Genomic DNA, 20,104 nt, shown 5'->3' with positions numbered 1-20,104 from the left:
TATGGAAGGTATACCCCAAGTGAAAACATGTCCTCTAAGTGTCTTCGCTGTTGCATTGCATTAGCCGCACAGCAGGGGAAGGCTTCAACCCTTCCAGAAAACATACATACAAAACAAGAACATATGGATAACCCATACTAGGTAGTGATTGAATGAAGTTCAGCTGCAGGTGTTCAAGGGTCTAGAGAGAGAAGGTTTGAGGCCTCTGGGAACAAAAATAGTTTTTCCAGGATTGTGGATCTGACAATGAAGATGCACTGTTTTTTCAGTTTTATAGAAGTCTCCTCACCAATGCTTATTTATAATTTGAGTCACCTTTTTTTAAGTTTGTTTATTTATTATTTATTTATTTAGTAATCTCTACACCCAATGTGGGGCTCAAACTCACAACCCTGACATCAAAAGTTGTATGCTCTTCCTACTGAGCCAACCAGGTGACCCTAATTTGAGTCATCTTGAATGCACCATGGTGGGGCAAAGACTGCAAAAACTGAAAAATGGGGTTTGCCAGGGAGCCAGGAAGAGCTAAATAGCCATCTTGATTTTCCCATATCCCTGACTGTTATTGAATTTACAACCATTATTTGCCCATCTTAGTTTTTCTGATTCAGGAGCACACCATTGCCATGTCACAAGGACATCAGGATGGCAAAAGTCTGGCTATAAGAGGTCATTTTTTTTGTAGAAGCAGGATGAACTTCATCTACATGTGCCACAATCTTTATAGATTTTGTTTTGCTGCATTTGCATGAAAGTCAGCTAGAGCATCTACTTGACACTCAGGTTCAGTCTTTTTAGTGTGAACCTCAATTTTGGTAACAGCAATTTCAGAAGGTAAGAGAATAGCAGTAAGAAGTTCATATACTTGTTGCCCATTTTTGCCTGGGATCCCAGTGGATGTAAGAAAACCCTATTAATACCCTAAAATCAGGAACAACCACAAAAGCTTGTTGGGCTGATTTAGCTTGCAGGAGATTTCCCCTCTCAAGTTCATATTAGGTAGTAACAGCATAACCAGCTTGAAAATTTTCTTTCTCACTTTTACAATATGACCCATCAACAAACAAAATTAGATCAGGATTACTCAAAAGAGTGTCTCGTGAATCAGGATGTGTTGTCACGACATAGGATGTTATTGCTTCACAGTAATGGGGCTTGCCTTCCTTAGGCAGCGGTAGTAATATACAGGATTAAGAACGTTGTAACATTTAAGATGCAGATTAGGTCGTGAAAGCAAAAGTGTCTCATAGGAGGTTAGTATGCTTGCAGAGAAATGTTGAGTCAATCTGGTTTAAGAAGACTTTGAATAATGTGTGGAGTTTGTAAATAAATGCCATTTCCTACAATTAAATCCTCTGAGGCTTCTACTAACTTTGCAGCTGCATCTGTAGCCTGAAGACAGCTGAGACAGGCATGAGCAACTGTATGCTATAGTTGTATAATAGGCAATAGACCTGTGTTTATTACCATGTTCTTGCATGAGCATTCTTAGGGCTTAGTTATCTTTTTCATGAACAAATAAGGTAAAAAGTTCTGAATAGTTAGGCAGCCCTAGGGCATGTGGTTCTTATAGTACTTGTTTTAGTCTTATAAAGGCCTGCTCATGTTTCTTTTCCCAAGGAAGGGGTTCAAGGACTGAACTTTTAGTTAAGTTCATAGAGCAGAGTGGGGAAGCCAGAAGAGAAAGTTAGGAACCCACAGACTACAATAAACAGCCAGAACTAGAGTCTACAAAGCTGTCGGTTAGTTGTGGGCCTGGGACATTCCTGGATTAGCTTAATTCTTTTTGGAGGCAACGGATTCCTTCAGCACTTAAATTATGACCCAGGTAATGAAGAGCATCCAGATATAAATATAATTTTTCCTTAGAGACTCTATGTCCTTTTCCAGCTAATTGTTGCTGTAAATAAATGGAATCTTTTATGGGCACCTCTTTGGAAACTGAGCACAGCAGGAGGGTATTGTAAAAGGGTCAAGTTCCTGAAGGTGCTTAAATCTTGGTGGAGTACTTGGGAAAAATAAGAAGGGACCTCAATGAACCATTGAGGCATAACTGCCCAAGTACATTATTGATTGTTCCAAGTAAAAACAAATAGATACTGGTTGTTGGGGTCTACAGGGATGCTGACAAAGGCTGAACCAAGGTCTACAAGAGTAAATCATTTTGAGTTTGATGGAATGTGTAACGGAAGGATGTTTGGATTTGGAAAGACTGGGAAGTGGGGAATAACTACCTTGTTAACAGCTCTTAAGTCCTAGACATATCCCCATCCCCACCAATTTGGACCTGCAAGATCAGTGTGTTACAGGGGCTGGTGCATGGACTGATTAACCCCTGGGCAATTAGGTCTTTTATTATTGGTTTGAGGCCTTATACGGCCTCAGGCTTTAATGGATATCGAGGCAATTTAGGAACAAGCTTATTTATGTCTATTTGAATTTTTATGGGCTCTGTACTTTTTATTCTCTCAATGTCAGTATTAGAAGTAGCTCAAGACTGTGGGCACCTCAGTCAAACTGGGAGATTTTTGTTGGAATTCTTCTGCTTCTATGTCCAGGACAGGTTGTAAAGAACATAAAAGATGAGGTTTGAGAAGGTCAGGAAACTTTAAGGTGGAGGTTTCCACTGAAGCAAAAACATATTAGCTTTTTTTAATTTAGAAAGGAATTCTCTCTACCTAATAGATTGACTGGGGCTATATCATAAAGCAAAAAGGAATGTTTTTCAGTAAGAGTTTCCAGTCAGCTGTAATGGTTGAGGTAGAAATGCTCTCTAAACTTTATTAGATACCCCTGAAGGATTTGTTGTCCTATGAAGGTGGGGTTTAGAGAAGAAAGTGTAGCCCCAGTATCTACCAGAAACTGGTAAGATTTTCCACTAATTTTAATTTTAGTTTTTCCTTGGCTACTTAAGGTTATTTCTGGTAGTAAGTTAGAGGAGGGTCCCTGACGTCCCATCAGTTTGGGGGAAGGACCAATATGGCAGTCCCGCCTTGAAGAATTTGCATAGGATTTTTGAGAACCATGTTTTTCCCTGTGTCCCAGTTGAGTACGAATGAAACATTGATCTTTGGGCCATCATTTTGATGGTGGAACCCTAGGAAGATGTTATGTGGGAGGTCCAGGTGTTATTTTCTTTTAGGTCTTTAGCCTTGGAGCCATTGTAGCTGTAAGGCCAATATTTTAGTGGACCTTTGTTTATGATCTTGTTCTAAAGTTCTCCCAAAATGGTCAGTTATGGTCATGAGTTCAGCAAGACTGGTGACTACCCATTCTAGTTTTTGTCTTTTTATTAACCCACTAATCTCAGAAGATAATCCATTTACATGTTGGGTGCCCTTGTTTATTGTACAGCATCCAGAATGCCATAGAGAAAGAGAGTTTCCAAACAGGCTTTGAAGTCAGCCACAGATTCATCTTTCTTTTGTCTGCATGTTTGAATAATAGACTAATCAGTGTAGGCAGGGAAGACTCTAGCAATGGCTTTTAAAAGGTCAGTTACTATATTGTGAGCTTTTTCTGGTCCATTAAGGGACTCTGTTGGAGATTAAAGATTTCAAATACCATCTTTGGGATTATGCCATTCTGCTTCCCGAATCCATTTTTGGCTTCCCCCCGGTCCTACAATCATATGCACAAACTGATAAATATCTGATAGTGTGGGGTCATAGGTCCCAATAAGGTTTCTAAACTCTTCAAAAAATTTTGAGGAGGGGCACCTGCATGGCTCAGTTGGTTAAGCATCATGATCTCAGGAGCCTGGATTGAGCCCCAAGTTGTCAGGCTCCCCGCTCAGTGGGAAATCAGCTTGTCCCTCTCTCCTCTGCCCTTTCCCCTGCTCATGCTCGCTCTTGCACTCTCTCTCTCTTCCTCAAATAAATAAAATATTTTTTTAAAAAATTTTGAGGATTCTCACTGAGTTTAGAAAAATCTTTAACTATAGCCCTTAGTTCCATCTTTGACCAAAGAGTAAAAACTATCTAAGGAAGATTGTTATAATCTCAGGTGGTTTTATTTTTAAAGATAACTGTGTATAATCACTTCAGAGTGGAAAGGCTATTCAGACAGTGAGTTAGTAAAACGTGGGTACTCAGGTAAAGAAGAATAGAGGAGAGGAGTAGGAGTTATGTCAGTCCTACTGTCTTTTGCCTAGGTACCTCTTGTCTCTGTAATTTTTCATTAGTCTTTTAGAAGGAGTCTTTTAATGAAATTATTTTGGAATCTTGAAGCCTTCTGGAATCTTTTGCATACAAATTAAAATAGGTATCACATTCTTTATTCAGAAACCCTTACTTCCAAGTATACTTCTTAAATCAATGACCTTGTCTAACTGGAATGTTCCCCATAAGGGCCATTGTAATTCTAGGTTGTCTTCAGTAGGATTTTGCCATTTTGGTAGATATTTATAGCTCTGAGACCATAGTCTTTAGACAAAATAAGCAGGTGTGCTAGAAAGTGGCAGGCTTAACTCTCTGGATTTTAAGGATCCTATCTATCTACCTATCTATTTATTCATTTAGCTAAGCCTTTGGATGCCTCAGAGCCAAACTAATATCTAAGAGGAATGTGTCCTGGGGTTGGGGATTGTGTATTTTTTTAAAGGTTTTATTTTTTTATTTGAGAAGGAGAGACAGAGATAGTGACAGAGATAGCGAGAGCAGGGAGTAGAGGGAGAAGCCGGCTCCCCGCTGAGCAGGAAGCACAACACGGAGCTCAATCCCAGGATCCTGGGTGGATGCTTAACTGACTGAACCACCCAGATGCCCCATGGGGATTGTGTATTTTAACAGTGTACTTTGTTGCACAAAATTTCCTTGAGGTTGGCAAGTGACCTCATATCAATCTGACCAATTCTATAGCCAACTTATCATAATACAAGAGTCTTTGGGTTAAGTGACACTCTAACACTTAAGTGCTCAACCTATGTCCACCAATTTTTGCAGCTTTTTGACCTCCAAGATCCCTATTAGCAATAACCATTACCTACATAAAACAAGACAAACAAACCTGTGCACCTTAATATATCAGCAGCAACCAATAGATGTTACTGTGTCCTGATCAAGAGAACGCCCACCACTAACAATTCCAATGGAACATTGGACTGGGGAAAGGACTGAAACAGCAAACCCCAAGGATTGGGGGCTGCGGACTAATTCCAAACAAAATGAAGAATAACAGCTGCCACCAGCAGTTTCCATTGTGGAATCTGGGGAAGGATTCCAAACAAATGGAGAACTGCATACTAAATCGCCAACAGTCCCCAATGTGAAATCTGAGAGCAGAATCAAGGGCTGGGTTTTCCACCCAAAAACCTAGGAATTGCAGTCAGAAAGGCTAGGGGCTTAGCCCTTGGCAGAACCATCTGCCAGCTCAGGCTGAACCTGCCCTGTAAAGGAAAACCAGTTAGATGGGGAGCTCAACGCAAAGACAGCAGAGCTCAAAACTGAGAAAGAACTTACCCACAGCTCTCAGAAATGGCAAGGCAGTGAACTCAATGGCTTTGTGAGGTGCCACACCTGTGTTTCTTGTCCCCAAAGTCATTGGAAGTCTCCTTCTATTGGAAGTCTCCCATTGCTTCCACCAAATCTGTTAAACAAAAATTCAGCTAAGTACATTTGAAGATCTAATCAGCTTTATTAAACCATTCATGAATCAGCAACATCCCATCTAATAAATAGAAAGGAGCTCCAAGGAGATGTACAAGATAGAAGGTTTTTTTTTTCCCCTAAAGATTTTATTTATTTATTTGACAGAGAGAGAGACAGCGAGAGAGGGAACACAAGCAGGGGGAGTGGGAGAGGGAGAAGCAGGCTTCCTGTGGAGCAGGGAGCCCGATGTGGGGCTTGATCCCAGGACCCTGGGATCATGACCTGAGCCGAAGGCAGACACTTAACGACTGAGCCACCCAGGCGCCCCAAGATGGAAGGTTTTAAAGAAAGAGAAGGGATGGGGAAAAATGGAAATTATTAGCAAAAAGTGTATTTTTTCAGACAAGGTCAACCTCCTAAGAGGAAGGAAGGGGTCTAAAAGTGGATTACTTCCTAATGCTGACCAGGAAATTCCAGGTTGGCTGGTTAAAGGTCACATTCCCAGGGGAGTGGGGGTAGGACTGCAGTTAGGTTAGGCATTAAGTCTTGGTTTGTTGATGTGGGGCTTAGCACAGGTGACTTTCTTTTAGGTGACTATCTCCTTTTCAACAGGTGTAATGTATAAGACACTGCTTGAAAACTGCCAGTGGCCCCAAAATGTTTCTACTCCTCAGTTATTTAAATCCAATAACAAAACACCAATAGTGGGCGCCTGGGTGGTTCAGTTGGTTAAGCGACTGCCTTCGGCTCAGGTCATGATCCTGGAGTCCCTGGATCAAGTCCCACATCGGGCTCCCTGCTCGGCAGGGAGCCTGCTTCTCCCTCTGACCCTCCCCCCTCTCATGTGCTCTCTGTCTCTCTCATTCTCTCTGTCTCAAATAAATAAATAAAATCTTTAAAAACAAAACAAAACAAAAACAAAAACAAAACACCGATAGTTTAGCTACTCTTAAATTTTTAACTCTTAAATTTTTAACTCAATTACTAGCATGAAATATATAGGAATGTATAAAATTACAATTTAGAGTGGACAAGGCTATGACTGAAACTAGAACTTCAAAATATAAAGCAAGGGAGAAATAAGACAACAAATGACAAATTACAAAGAGTTAAAAAGAGAAGAGAAAGAATGAAAAATGGGGGTGGGCATAGGGAAACTATAAGATAAAATGTAAGTGAAAGAAAATGAAAAGAAGAATCCCTTGGATTTCTGAACAAAATCCAGGTTCTAGACATGGATATTTTCAACAGAAGTAGGATGATTACTAGCAATAAATAGTGATTTCAAGTAGCATGGAGACATTAGGGAACTAACTCAATGTTTTTGAACATCATTCAGTTTTATTATCCATAAGAGGAAAATATAACCTCTGGTCTGTATACCTTATATAATTTTAGTGAGTTTCAAATAAAAAAATGGTTGTTAAAGCATCATATAAATATCACGTGGATATTTTTCTGAAGGTTCAAGCGAGAATCCTATAACAGGAAACAAAGAATAGTCGAGAACAACACATCATCAAAACCGTGGTGACCTACGACCTAGGAAAAAGGAAAGAATAACAGCCAAGAAAACAATGCCCAATTCCCCCTGGGGAGAAGATCTGAGCTGTGACTCATTCTCAGAATGAAGGAAGTAATGACCTCAGGTTTTGTATACTTCCTCATGAATTTGGAAGATGACTCAATTGTACTAGTAATTCACACCAAGTGAAATACCTTCCTATGGACTAAGCAAGTCTTGGTCCTATGGGTGCATAGATTGTCCTTAACTGGATATATAATTGTGCAAATCTCTATTTCCATTGCAATATAGATAAAAACCTTTAAAACAGCTCATTTAACCCATTGGGCTTCAATAATTACCATAACTATTATAGGATTTTAAAATTTTTACATTAGAAGTTTTAGTATCTATGCTCTTCACTAAAAATTGGGAGAACAGGTACCAAATTTATTGCTAAAATTCTTCTGGAAGTTAGAGTTTAAATGTATTTTTCCAGACAAGCACTTTATTATTTTTTATTACTCTTCAATTCCTAAGAAGCTTTCTCAAGGTCTGTTTCATTTTGTATCTCATTCTCTATGTTTCAATTAGGCATTTGCATATTTGTCTTCATTACCATATAATTATATTATATAACATTTATAAGTTTAACTTTCCTCTATGAAACTCAAAGCAGTTAATGGGTTTTGTATAATTTATCTTCCTCCCACCTGCTGAACCAAGGAATCAGGAAGCCCCATCACCCTCATTTTACTGATCAGTGGTCAATCTACTTTTGTCTCAAATGCTGCCCAAGGCTCCTGTTACTTGGGCTCTTATTTCCTATGTCCAGTTGTTCTCAACCCTGGCCTCATTCAAGAATCACCTGGTGAACTACTGAAAAATAGCCATACCCACACCACATCTCAGACCAGTGGAACCGGAACCTTTGATGGTGGGTCCTGAGCATCAGTATTCTTTCTTAACTCCCTACCTAGGTGATACTAAAGTGCAGCCAAGGTTCAGAACCATTGCTCTAAAGCAGTGCCTTTCAAACTGTAATGTGGGTAGAAATCATAAGAGTATATAGTAGAAATACAGATTCTGATCCAGTAGGTCTGGATGGCCCCCAAGATTTTGCATTTCTAGCACCCTTCCAGGTGATACTAATGCATCAGAACACAGAACACAGAAAGTTATTTGAGTTACTATTGTCTACGTTATTCCAAGGATAGAACATAATAGGACCATTCTGAACACATAGGAGAGAAGTTCACACACATCACATACAATGGAATCCTTAGTACGTTAAGGCTGAATTTTTACCAAATCTAAGTTGAGAAAGGCTGCTTTGTCTGTAAATGGAAATTGAAGTATAAAAATCGCTCAATACCTTTCACACCTTGACAGCACATCTTAGTCATTTCTATTCTGAAATTATAATTAATTAGTTCCATTAATTAATTTACTGGCCTGGAACTTTCAAGATGCACAGGGCATTAATACTTTCTTCATCCGCTTCCACACTTTCATCCTCCCATTTATTCAAGTTTTATTCATGTCTCAAATCCCTAAACTTTGGCCTCTGCCCCATGACTTTACTGAAATTACCCTTTCCAAGATCAACAATTTTTTTGGTTAAATACAATGAACTCTTTTAACTCCATATTCTTTAACTTATTTTCCATACTGTGGACTACCTCACTTCTGGAACATTCTCATTCCTATTTTATGCTGCTGAAATCCACTCCTGCTTCTCAGCTCACTCTTTCTTCCTCTTTCTCTCTTCCTTGGTCTTTCCCTTAAATGTTGGCTATCTTTGAGGCTTGATCCTTGTCTTTCCACTGTACTCACTCTTTCTGAGGGATCCTGTCTAATCCTATTGCTTTCTTCAATGTGCTGATGACTTCCAAATCCATGTCTCCAGCCCAGAGCCACTTCTAGACTCATATTTCAATTGCATGTTACATCTCTTGTCTTTAATATCAAATCATTCATTACTGAATCTCAACCCACTGCCATCCTCAAATCTCTCCTTTTTCCTGCATCCTCTATAGTTAGCATTATAAACACTAAAAATAAAAAAAAAATAAAAAAAAAAAAAACAAGTGAGAAACAAGAGAGAAGTGGTGACACCTGGGAAGGATAACAGGGAAGTAACATCTAATGAATTTCCCTGAGTCCAAATTCCGCCCTTTGGCCTTAGAGGTTCAGAAGGCTTATTTCATCAGGAGTTGCCTCACAATAAACCATTATCATCAAACTGATGTATAAAATCTGTAAGCCAGGTCATTTTATTAAATCACAACTCTAATATTCCCATCAGTGTGACCAGGATATGCTCTCCCTATAGAAAAACCTACACAAGAAGTCAAATTATAACCAAATGTTTATTCCATAAGCATGAAGTCAGGGCAGAGAAGTTGGTAAATAACTCAAATGCATAATAGAATCAGCTGAAGATCCAACTTCTCTTATTCTACAGATCTTAATTGAGCACCGTGACTGAAGCTTTGCTATGAATTGTAATTCTTAAAGTTTGCCATGCAGTAACCTCTCAGGAAGCTGCTTCCTGATAGCTGCTGGCCTTTGTGACATTTCTTTTCTTTCTTTCCACCGTTGATCAACCCCACCTCTATCTTTACTCATACTGCCTATTAACTGACACAGTCACTGATGTCTTCATGTTTTCAATCTGCTTTCCATCTATCCCAACCTTGAGGATCCCTCCAACTCCCTAAATTATCAGAATCCTAAGTAGACTCTGAGGAGAACACATCTCTGGTTAGTCTTTCAGTTTGTTTATTCTCTCATACTGTATAAAACCCAAGACTGAGAAGTGGGAATGTTGTCCCCCTCTAACTCTCAATGCCACTTACTTCCAAACCATTTCACCTCCATGGTCTGGTTCAGAGTGCTGCTTTTCCCTTTCCCTCTCTCTTTTATTCTAATGTTATTTGTCTACATGCTCTCTTCTTGTCTTTGTTTTTGTCATGTATAGCCCCTCCTGGTCATTCCTCTTCATTCCCTGAAGGTGTTGTCTCCTGTCTCACCATTTTTGGCAATGTAAGCATTTTTATGAACACATCCCAAATCCTAGTCTTTCAGTTCCTACACTATCTCATGTCCATTGATGTCCTCCTCCACTCCCACAGTCACACCCTCTCCTGTTCTCTCTGTTCCCCTATCATTGAACATACTCTTCCTGTCCATGGATATCTCTTCATCGTTTACTTTCTTTGAGTAACTTCTGGTCACATTTCAGGGCTCAACTCATTAGTTACCTCTCAGGGAAGTCTGGGAAGTATTGCCAAATCCCCTGCCATGGGTTAGGTGTGGTTCTGATGCACTGTCTTAACATCCAGTGGAAAAAAGAAAACATATTTTTGCATTTATAAAACTTTAAATGACTTCTTATTTACATGTCTGTCTATCTCAGTTGATTTTAATCTTCATGAAAGTACCACATGTCTAATTTGCCTTTGTATCCCCAGCAACTTACATAGTGCATAGCATATAATTGTTGACATGGCTCTCTCCACTCTTCCAAGTGGTCTCAATTTTTCTTGGAATTATAATAGGAAGAACAGTCAACACAGCAGACTACCCTAGTTTATAAACACCAATAAGAACATAAATGTCACTAACCAGTCCTGGAGCATGTGCCTCTAATGACACTAACTGATTGCATATTGCCCAAGCCAGGCAGAGACACAACAGGCTTGCATAGTTCTTCTTTGTTAAGATCTAAATGTTCTCTTCTCATTATATCTCTCTAATGCCAGTTTGTATGAAGCTGTTCTAGTTTTTTTCATTCTCTTTATATGTTTGATTCTGCTTTTCAGTGAGCATCCATGTTTCTTTGCATACGTCTACAGATTTCTTAAACACTCTTAAGATTCCGGGCGCCTGGGTGGCTCAGTTGGTTAAGCGACTGCCTTCGGCTCAGGTCATGATCCTCGAGTCCCGGGATCGAGTCCCGCATCCGGCTCCCTGCTCGGCAGGGAGTCTGCTTCTCCCTCTGACCTTCCTCCCTCTCATGCTCTCTTTCTATCTCATTGTCTCTCAAATGAATAAATAAAATCTTTAAAAAAAAAAAAAACACTCTTAAGATTCCATTTATATTTTATTTTGCTCTCTATAAATAGTAGACACTTAATAAATGTTGATTCCTGAGAAGATTATAGTTTTGAGGCACTCTCGGTCTTTGTGTAGTAAAGTAGTAGAACGAACTCCCAACCTAGACAAAAAGTGCCAGTCAGCATGTGTTACCAGATCAATGATCCAATATCACTGATAAAACTGACTTTGGGGTTTTTTTTCTCCTTCTGCTAGACACAAACTCACTGAAGACAGGACTCCAAAATCTTTAGAGTCCTGTCTTCAGTGAGTTTGTGTCTAGCAGAAGGAGAAAAAACTTAAACTACTCCTTAATATAGTGCCTTTCAAAGAGTGGACACTCAATGTTTGTTGGATTAATAAAGTAGTGAATGAATAACAGTGAGCAATCTCTCACACAACTCCTTTACGCAATATTGAGGGAAGCCATCTACAGACTGAACAGTAATTCACAAACACACTTTCATATTCACCATGTTTATATTCTGAAAAATTACACCAATGGAAATTCTTGTGAAGTAAAAACTCTCTCTCAATGGTGAAAACCTACCACTTAGAAATCCCAAAGAGAATTCTTTTCTCTTAGTACACAAATGTGGAGTTACCTGTTTTATAACAATCATTAGATACTGATAATTTTTACAAATAAGTTTATAATAATCAATAAATAATTTCAAATAAAATTATAACCAATATCTATTCAGAATCTTTAAGAAGATGTCCTTATCCATCTTTTCAGTTCTTGTGGTAATAAGGCATAGACTGGGGTTGGTTCATATATTAATGACTTTAAAGCAAGTTCCGACTTATATTTGTTTCCTTAAAATCTAGATGAAATATCATGCCAAAGTTCAAAAAAACAAGAGCTCTGAAAATGCCCACTTAAAAATAATATGTTACATCTCTCTGGGCTCTCTTGGTTTTTTCAACAGTATGTTCAATCAATTGTATTGACTTGCTATGTGGCTGTTAAACAACTGTCACATATCTTCATTTCAGGCATAACTATTTTAAATGATGAGTGATGTACATATACACACCAAGACAAAGTGTTGATAAGTTGATTATTTGGAAAGAAAAGCATACATAGTCATTAAAGTTCTGCAATTAGAAATTCCTTATTGAACCTTAATTTCAGATCATTTTAATAATACTTTATGTCATGATAAAATTAAAAGTTCTCTCTTTAATATGTTTAAATCCCCAATTTATTCAAGCCCTCCATGTCAGTATAGGATTTAAAAATTTAAGTAAAGGATTTAAAAATCAACTAAAAGTTCTCAATACTATTTCCACAATTACAGCCTTCCCCACCCTATCCAAATTATTGAGCTATCTTATTGCAAACAATTCTTTACTCCAATATCTTCTTCTTATTAGTTTATTGAGAAAAAATGCAAATAGCCATTAATTATTTTATTTAACAGATATTTATTTGCCTACTATGTATCAGGCATAGTTCTAGACCTTGCAGATGCAGCAAATACTACCCATGGGATGCCTGGGCTGCTCAGTTGGTTAAGTGTCCAACTCGATTTTGGCTCAAGTTGTGTGATTGAGCCCTGTGTCAAGCTCTGTGCTGAACATGGAGTCTGCTTAGGATTCTCTGTCTCCCTCTCCTGTCCCTCCTCCCTACTTGCACACCCACACACATGCTCTCTCTCTCTCTCTCAAAAAAATCAGATAATATTATAGCTTGCATAGAGTTTATATTTTAAAGGAAATATTTAGGAAAAGAAATAATCCAATAACAAAATATAGGCATCAGGTAATGAAAGTGCCAAGAGGAAAAACAGAGCAGGATAAGAGGCTAAAGAATGATGGTGATGGCATCTCTGAGAAAGTGAAATTTGATCAGATATGGGAATGAATGAAAGCCTCAAGATATGTGAAAATCTTAGGAAGAGTGCTTCAGCAGAGGGAACCATACTACAAAGGCCTGAGACAGGGACATTTTTGATACTTTGCAGGTGGAGCAAGAAGTCCTATGTGTCTGGAGTAATGTGATTGGGTGGAGGATGGTAAGCAAGCCAGCCAGAGGACAGACTATGGAGGCCCTCATTGTCCACTGTGATAAGGACTTTCTAAGTGTGAGAGGACACCATTGGAAGACAGAACACAGGAGAGACATAATATGATTTGGACTTAAAAAGGCTCACTCTGGCTGCTCTGTGAGGGTTGTTGACATATTGGAGGGCAGGAGGAGAGAAAGCAGAGACTAGTGGAGCCACTGCAGCTGTCCCAATGAAAACAACTGCATCTTGGATTAAGGCGGGAAAGGTGTGCTGGGGTTAATGTAGAGCATGAAATCAGCCATAACACCTGGCTTGCTGAAATGTAACGCGGAGGCGGCTGAGGGCAGGGAAGGGTTTCGGAGAAGGGCGGTAGGCCTTTGGAATGCTGAGGCTTGCCTGACCACTCTACCGTTGGAATGCCCTGGGGAGTTGCCTTCCCGAAGCCTTCTTAGCCCAGACAGTCGCCCTGTCATCTAAGAGATGCGTACATTTTCCCTTAGGCTATGTTTAGCGGACCTTGTAGAACATGTAGATTAGCATCTCCTGTCTTTCCTGTAAACAGATCCTCCTAGTTCCAGTAAGACCCCTTGTCACATATCATATGCTTGAGAAACAGTGATAAGGATTTGTGATTATCCTGAAGGCCCAATAAAAGCGGGAGCAAAGAAGGGCAAAGGGTCTTCGTCTCCGAGCGTTGAGCCCCTTGCCTTCTCCTTGACAGGAGTAATCTTTCATCCGTCGGTGCCAAGGACTGCTGGCCATTCATGGCAGAGGTGTACAGGAGAGAGGTGATCTGGTCCCAAGTATGTTTTTTAAATAGCACTAACAAGGCTTCCGATAGATGGATATGGTGTGAGGAAAAAAAAAAAAAGAAATCAAGAATAGCTTCACCTGGACAAACAATGGTGCTATTACTCAAAAGGGAAATACTGGTGGAAGAGCAGGGTTTAGGGTTAGAATAGAGCACAAGGATAATTTGAACACTTAGTGGCTGATATGAAACTGAAGAATGACGTCAAGCCACAGATTCAAAAAGCGCAATGCACCTCAAGCAAGACATTCTGAGAAAATCACTTTCAGTTATATCACAATTAGGAGAAAATCTTAAAAGTAGTTAAAAGGAATAAAAATGATTTTTTTCAAAAGAATAAGTTTAAATTGACTACTGCCTTCTTGACAGACACAAAGCCAGAAAAGAATGGAATAGTATTTTTAAAAGCCAGAAAAAAATGATACAATGAAAAAAAATTCTTTAAGAATAAAGGTAAAATAAACATGTTTTCAAAAATAAATCTAAGAGAATTTCTCACCAGCAGAACTGCCCTAAAGGTTGTCTTCAGACAAAAAGACAATGAGCTCAGAAGGAAGTCTGAAGATAAAGCCAGAACTAAAGAAAAGCAAAAAAGAGTAAAGGGTAAATAAAATGAATATTAACTATAGAATAAAAAATAATACTTTCCTATGCAGTTTAATATACATAAGAATTAAAATAAGTAAAATCACATAAATCAGAAAAAAAGGAAATTGAAGTAAAGTATTTTAAATTACTTACTGTCTGGGAAGAGGTTAAACGTATCAAATAATAATAGATTTTAAAAAGAAAAAGATGCACCCTGCAACAGGGTAACTATGAAAAAAAAGTAAAAGAGCACATAACTTCCAACCTAAAAGAGGGAAGAAGGAAAGGAATAAATTTTATAATCATTCTAAAAATAGGAAAGCAAGAGGAGTGAGGAAAAAAAAACAGAAGTTGACACAAATGAAGCAAAAAAATCAGTATTCGAATTCAATGTAAATGAACTAAATGTTTCAATTCAAAGACAAAGTTTTCAGACTGAATTTTTTATAATGCAGTTTGAATGAAACATATCTAAAATATAAGTATATGGGAAGAAGGAGAAACATAAACATTTTTATAACTATTAGTGAAACTGACTCTGTAAAATTGATCACAAGAAAAATTCCAGGCATAATAGGATCACCTGTGAATTCTACCAAATGTTTATGGAAGAAATAATGTCAAATGCACACAAAGTCTTTCAGTGGATAGAAAAAGTGGGACAATTCTCAGTTTGTTTTATGAGACCAATATAAACTTCATATCAAAATCTAATGAGGACAATATAAGAAAGGAAAATTGTAGTTCAATCTCATTCATGAACATAAATGAAGCAACACTGAACAAAACGCTAGCAAAGAAATAGAACAATGTATAAAAATAAAAATAACATGAAAGAGGAAAAATAACAACCAATAGTACAAAAATATAAATGATTGCAAGAGAATATTATGAAAAAGTATATGCCAACAAACTGGACAACCTAGAAGAAATGGATAAACCTCTAGAAACATATAACTTACCAAAACTGAAGCAGGAAGAAATAGAAAACAGACCAATTACCAGCAATGAAATTGAATCAGTAATCAAAAACTCCCAATGAACAAAAGTTCAGAACCAGACAGCTTCACAGGTGAATTCTACCAAATATTTAAAGAGGAGTTAATACTTAATCTTCTCAAACTTTTCAAAAAAAATAAGTGAGGAAGGAAAACTTCCAAATTCATTCTATAAGGACAGCATTACCCTAATATCAAAACCAGATAAAAACACCACACACAAAAAGAGAAAGGCCAATATCTCTGATGAACTTAGATGCAAAAATATTCAACAAAATATTAGCAAGTCAAATCCAACAATATATTAAAAATATTCATCACAATCAAGTGGGATTTATTCCAGAGATGCAAGGGTGATTCAATATTTGCAAATCAATCAATGTGATACATCATACCAATAAGAGGAAGGGTAAAAACCATATAATCATTTCAATAGACGCAGAAAAGACATTTGACAAAGTACAACATCCATTCATCATAAAAATGCTCAACAAAGTAGGTTTAGAGGGATCATACCTCAACATAATAAAGGTCTCATATGGGCGCCTGGGTGGCTCAGTTGGTTAAGCAACTGCCTTCGGCTCAGGTCATGATCCTGGAGTCCCGGGATAGAGTCCCGCATCAGGCTCCCTGCTCTGCGGGGAGTCTGCTTCTCCCTCTGACCCTCCCTCCTCTCATGCTCTCTATCTCTCAAATAAATAAATAAAATCTTAAAAAAATAAAAATAAAAAAATAAAGGTCTCATATGAAAAACCCACAGTTAACATCATACTGAGAGCTTTTCCCCTAAGTTCAGCAACAAGAAAAGGATGTCCACTATCACCACTTTTATTCAAAGCAGTACTGGAAGTCCTAGCCATAGCAATCAGAGAAGGAAAAGAAATAAAAGGCATCCAAATTGGTAAGAAGGATGTAAAACTTCCATTATTTGCAGATGACATGATACTCTATATAGAAAATCCTAAAGACTCCACCAAAAAACTAAGAATGATAAATGAATTCAGTAAAATTACAGGATACAAAATCAATGTACAGAAATCCACTGCATTTCTATACATTAATAATGAAACTGTATAAAGGGAAATTAAGAAAACAATCTCATTTATAACTGTAGCAAAAATTACAAAATACATAAATAAATGTAATCAAAGAGGTGAAAGACCTGTACTCTGAAAACTAGAAAACATTGATGAAAGGAATTGAAGATGACACAAAGAAATGGAAAGACATTCCATGCTTATAGACTAGAAGAACAAATATTGTTAAAAGGTCTATACTACCCATGGGATGCCTGGGCTGCTCAGTTGGTTAAGTGTCCAACTCTTGATTTTGGCTCAGGTTGTGCAATTGAGCCCTGTGTCAAGCTCTGTGCTGAGCATGGAGTATGCTCAGGATTCTCTCTCTCCCTCTCCTGTCCCTCCTCCCTACTTGCAAACCCACGCACATGCTCTCTCTCTCTGTCTTTCAAAAAAAAAAAAAAAAAGGCCTGTACTACCCAAAGCACTCTACAAATTTAATGCAATCCCTTTCAAAAAACCAACAGCTAAACAATGTTTTTTATTCTGTGAAATGAAAACAAAACAAATATATATAGAGAGAGAGAAAGACTATAATGGGAAAAATAGCTTTATTATTTTTCAGATGGAATGATCAAACACAACGAAAATTCAGCAAAACCTATAGATAATTTTTAAAAATAATGTTAGCTTAATAAGATTGCTGAACTAAAGATAGTTAGAAACTAATGTTTTTTAACAATCCACTTACAATAACTTCCACAAAATAAAAAATCTACAAATAAATCTGACCAAAAAAATGTACAAAATTCTTACACAGAACTTTAGAAAATACTATTGAGAAAAATCTAAGAAAACTTAAATAAATATATTCACGGACTAGAAGACTCAATTGGTCTGTAGATTTGATGCAATTCTAGTAAAAATCTCAAGATGGTTTTGTGTGTGTGTGTGTGTGTGATTTAACAAGTTGATTCTCATATGTATGTGAATTGAAAGAATCAAGATTAATTAGACATTATGGAAAAGAAAAAAATAGCAGAAGTTCGGTTAGTGTCAATTTAAAGCTAAATTAATTAAGACAATAGGATATTAGTGCAAGAATAGATCAATGGAACAGATTACAGACATATGCATATATGATCAACTGATTTATTAAAAGGGTAAAGAAAGGCAGAGCAGTGGGAGAAATTAAAAAAATGTGGCTAAGACAATAGGATAGCAAATGGACAAAATCAATTCCCACTCAAATTACATGCAAAAATGAAATCTAGGTGTACTATAGACCTAAATATAAAAGGAAATCAAAGTTTCTTGAAGATAATACAGAGAAGTACCATTATTCCCTCACTGTAGTAAAATAATTCTAAAAAATACTAACCATAAACAAAAAGATCATCAAATTAGGTTATAAGAGTAGAACTTTTGGTCACAAAAAGACTCAAATCAAGAGTGAAAAAGCAAAGCACAAAGGAAGATATTGATAACACATCAACTTAAAACAGCCTTAGGTCTAGAATATATGAAGAATTTCAGCAAACCAGGGTGCCTGGGTGGCTCAGTTGGTTAAGCATCTGCCTTCCGCTCAAGTCATGATCCCAGGGTCTTGGGCTGCATCAGGAGCCTGCTTCTCCCTCTCCCTCTGCCCCTCCCCCCACTCATTTTCTCTCTCTCTCTCTCTTTCTCTCTCTCTCTCAAATAATTGAATAAAATCTTAAAAAAAAAAAACAAAGAATTTCAACAAACCAATAAGAAGACAATCCAATATAAAAATGGGCAAGAGGCTGGAACAATGCTTCACAAAAAAAGGATGTCAAAATGGCCATAGAGATATGAAAAAGTGCTCTTTTGTTGTCAGGAAGACAGAAAATAAACCCAAATAAAAATTATTACAAACCAAATTGCCTCAAATTAAACAGACTGATAGTGATAATGTCAAGAATTTAGAGCAATGAGAGCATTCATTCATGCATTGCTGGTGAGAATTTAAACTGATATAAACACTTTGGAAATAGTTTAGTATTGTACCAGGTAAGCTGGGTCATAACAACAAAATCAATGGGACGTACCAAAAGGCACCAGTGTAGCTCATTCATCTACATGCTGGCTGGGCTCACCTGATCTAGGCTGGCCTCTCTGCTGGGTTGTTATGATGAGGTCCAGCTCAGTCCCTTGTCTGCGGTTGAGTTAGGAATCCGTTCATCTGGGCTAGGCTTATTTGGGACAGTTCATCTGGCTTGGCTCTGGTTCTACTCACTCCTCTCCTTTTGGAGTACTGTCTTTCCCTCTGGAATTTATTTTTGTCCGGTGAGATCTGTAGTAAGGGAAGATTTAAATTTGACTACCCTATAAGGAAATAGCAATTTGAGATGGCTGAATATAGTTATTTGAAGAAAGTATAATCTCTGTTCTTTAGGCTTATCACAAAATATTTAAGAGATTTGTAGAAAAGGCACAGAAAGGAATGAAGATTAAGCATTCCAATTTCAGTAAAAGAATGTTAAATATTTGGCCCTTTCCTCTTTCCTTTAGTAAAGGAATAAATAAAGATCATAGCCCTTTCCCTCCCCAATTCCTTCACTCCTCCTCACCCTTTACCCATTTACGGTCCTGCTTTCTGGTTTTCTAGAAACGTTTAAGTAGTTCCTTGAGATTTTACACACATTTTATCCCTTACCCTAAGCTAATGCTCTTATTCATTTCACTGCAATTACCAAAATTTATAACTACAGCTACAGTTTTTCAGAGTTAATTTTCTTGAACGTCTTTTTCTCAGCCTTTCTAGGAAAGATGAAGAAAGTGGGAGGAAGGTGAGAGGTTGTTGATAAGCCTGATTCTTACTCCGTCCTAGTGATGTCTGAGGTGTTAATATTGTCTTTTCTTCTAATCTAGGTAATGATAATGGGTTGTTGTTCAATATTGTTTCGGCTTCATTAATATGTATGTTGTCCGCTGTAATTTCTTTTTCATCCAAATGGTACTTTGAAGCTAACTTTATAAGCCTCTCCCCTGCTTCAGGCCTAACTTTGACTTTCTCTTTTCACTCTCATATGTTTTCTCCCCATTTGCTCCCTGTGCTTTGTGTTTTATATCTCATTGCAGCTCCTGCTTCTTCTGTTTGCTGCTCCAGCATTAATCTTCCTGGTTACCACCTATTTTGTGGGGTGTTTTTTTTTAAAGATTTTATTTATTTATTTGCCAGAGAGAGAGATTGAGAGCACAAGCAGGGGGAGTGGCAGGCAGAGGGAGAAACAGGTTCCCCGCTGAGCCAAGAAGCCCAACTTGGGTCTCGATGCCAGGACTCTGGGACCATGACCTGAGCTGAAGGAAGATGTTTAACTGACTGAGCCACCCAGGCGCCCCTATTTTGTGTTTTATGTTTGGTCTTTCAGTATCTCGGCAATTTCATGCTCAAGAAAACTTTGTAGTCAACTTTAACAATAGTAATTCTCAAATATGTATTTATCCAATTAACATTAGTGT

The 20,104-nt window shown here is 37.7% G+C and overlaps 1 long non-coding RNA gene across 1 annotated transcript in view; it reads right to left on the bottom strand.

Annotated features, from left to right (window-relative positions):
- Positions 1–19,084, bottom strand: part of LOC145721424 (uncharacterized) — a 154,585-nt gene extending 135,501 nt beyond the window's left edge. Inside the window, exons 1-2 of the long non-coding RNA XR_014145098.1 lie at positions 18,691–19,084; positions 5,460–5,586 (exon numbers count right to left, since the gene is read on the bottom strand). This is a non-coding gene — a long non-coding RNA (uncharacterized LOC145721424). The remainder of the gene's footprint in view (positions 1–5,459; positions 5,587–18,690) is intronic.
- Positions 19,085–20,104: the final 1,020 nt, after the last annotated feature.

The sequence above is a fragment of the Leptonychotes weddellii genome, chromosome 5 (genome assembly GCF_054177405.1).
Source record: "Leptonychotes weddellii isolate Sample4059 chromosome 5, ASM5417740v2, whole genome shotgun sequence".
In the NCBI taxonomy this organism is placed as follows: Eukaryota; Metazoa; Chordata; class Mammalia; order Carnivora; family Phocidae; genus Leptonychotes; species Leptonychotes weddellii.
The sequence above is the reverse complement of the archived record's forward strand: the minus strand, read 5'-3'. Positions and strand labels throughout refer to the sequence as shown.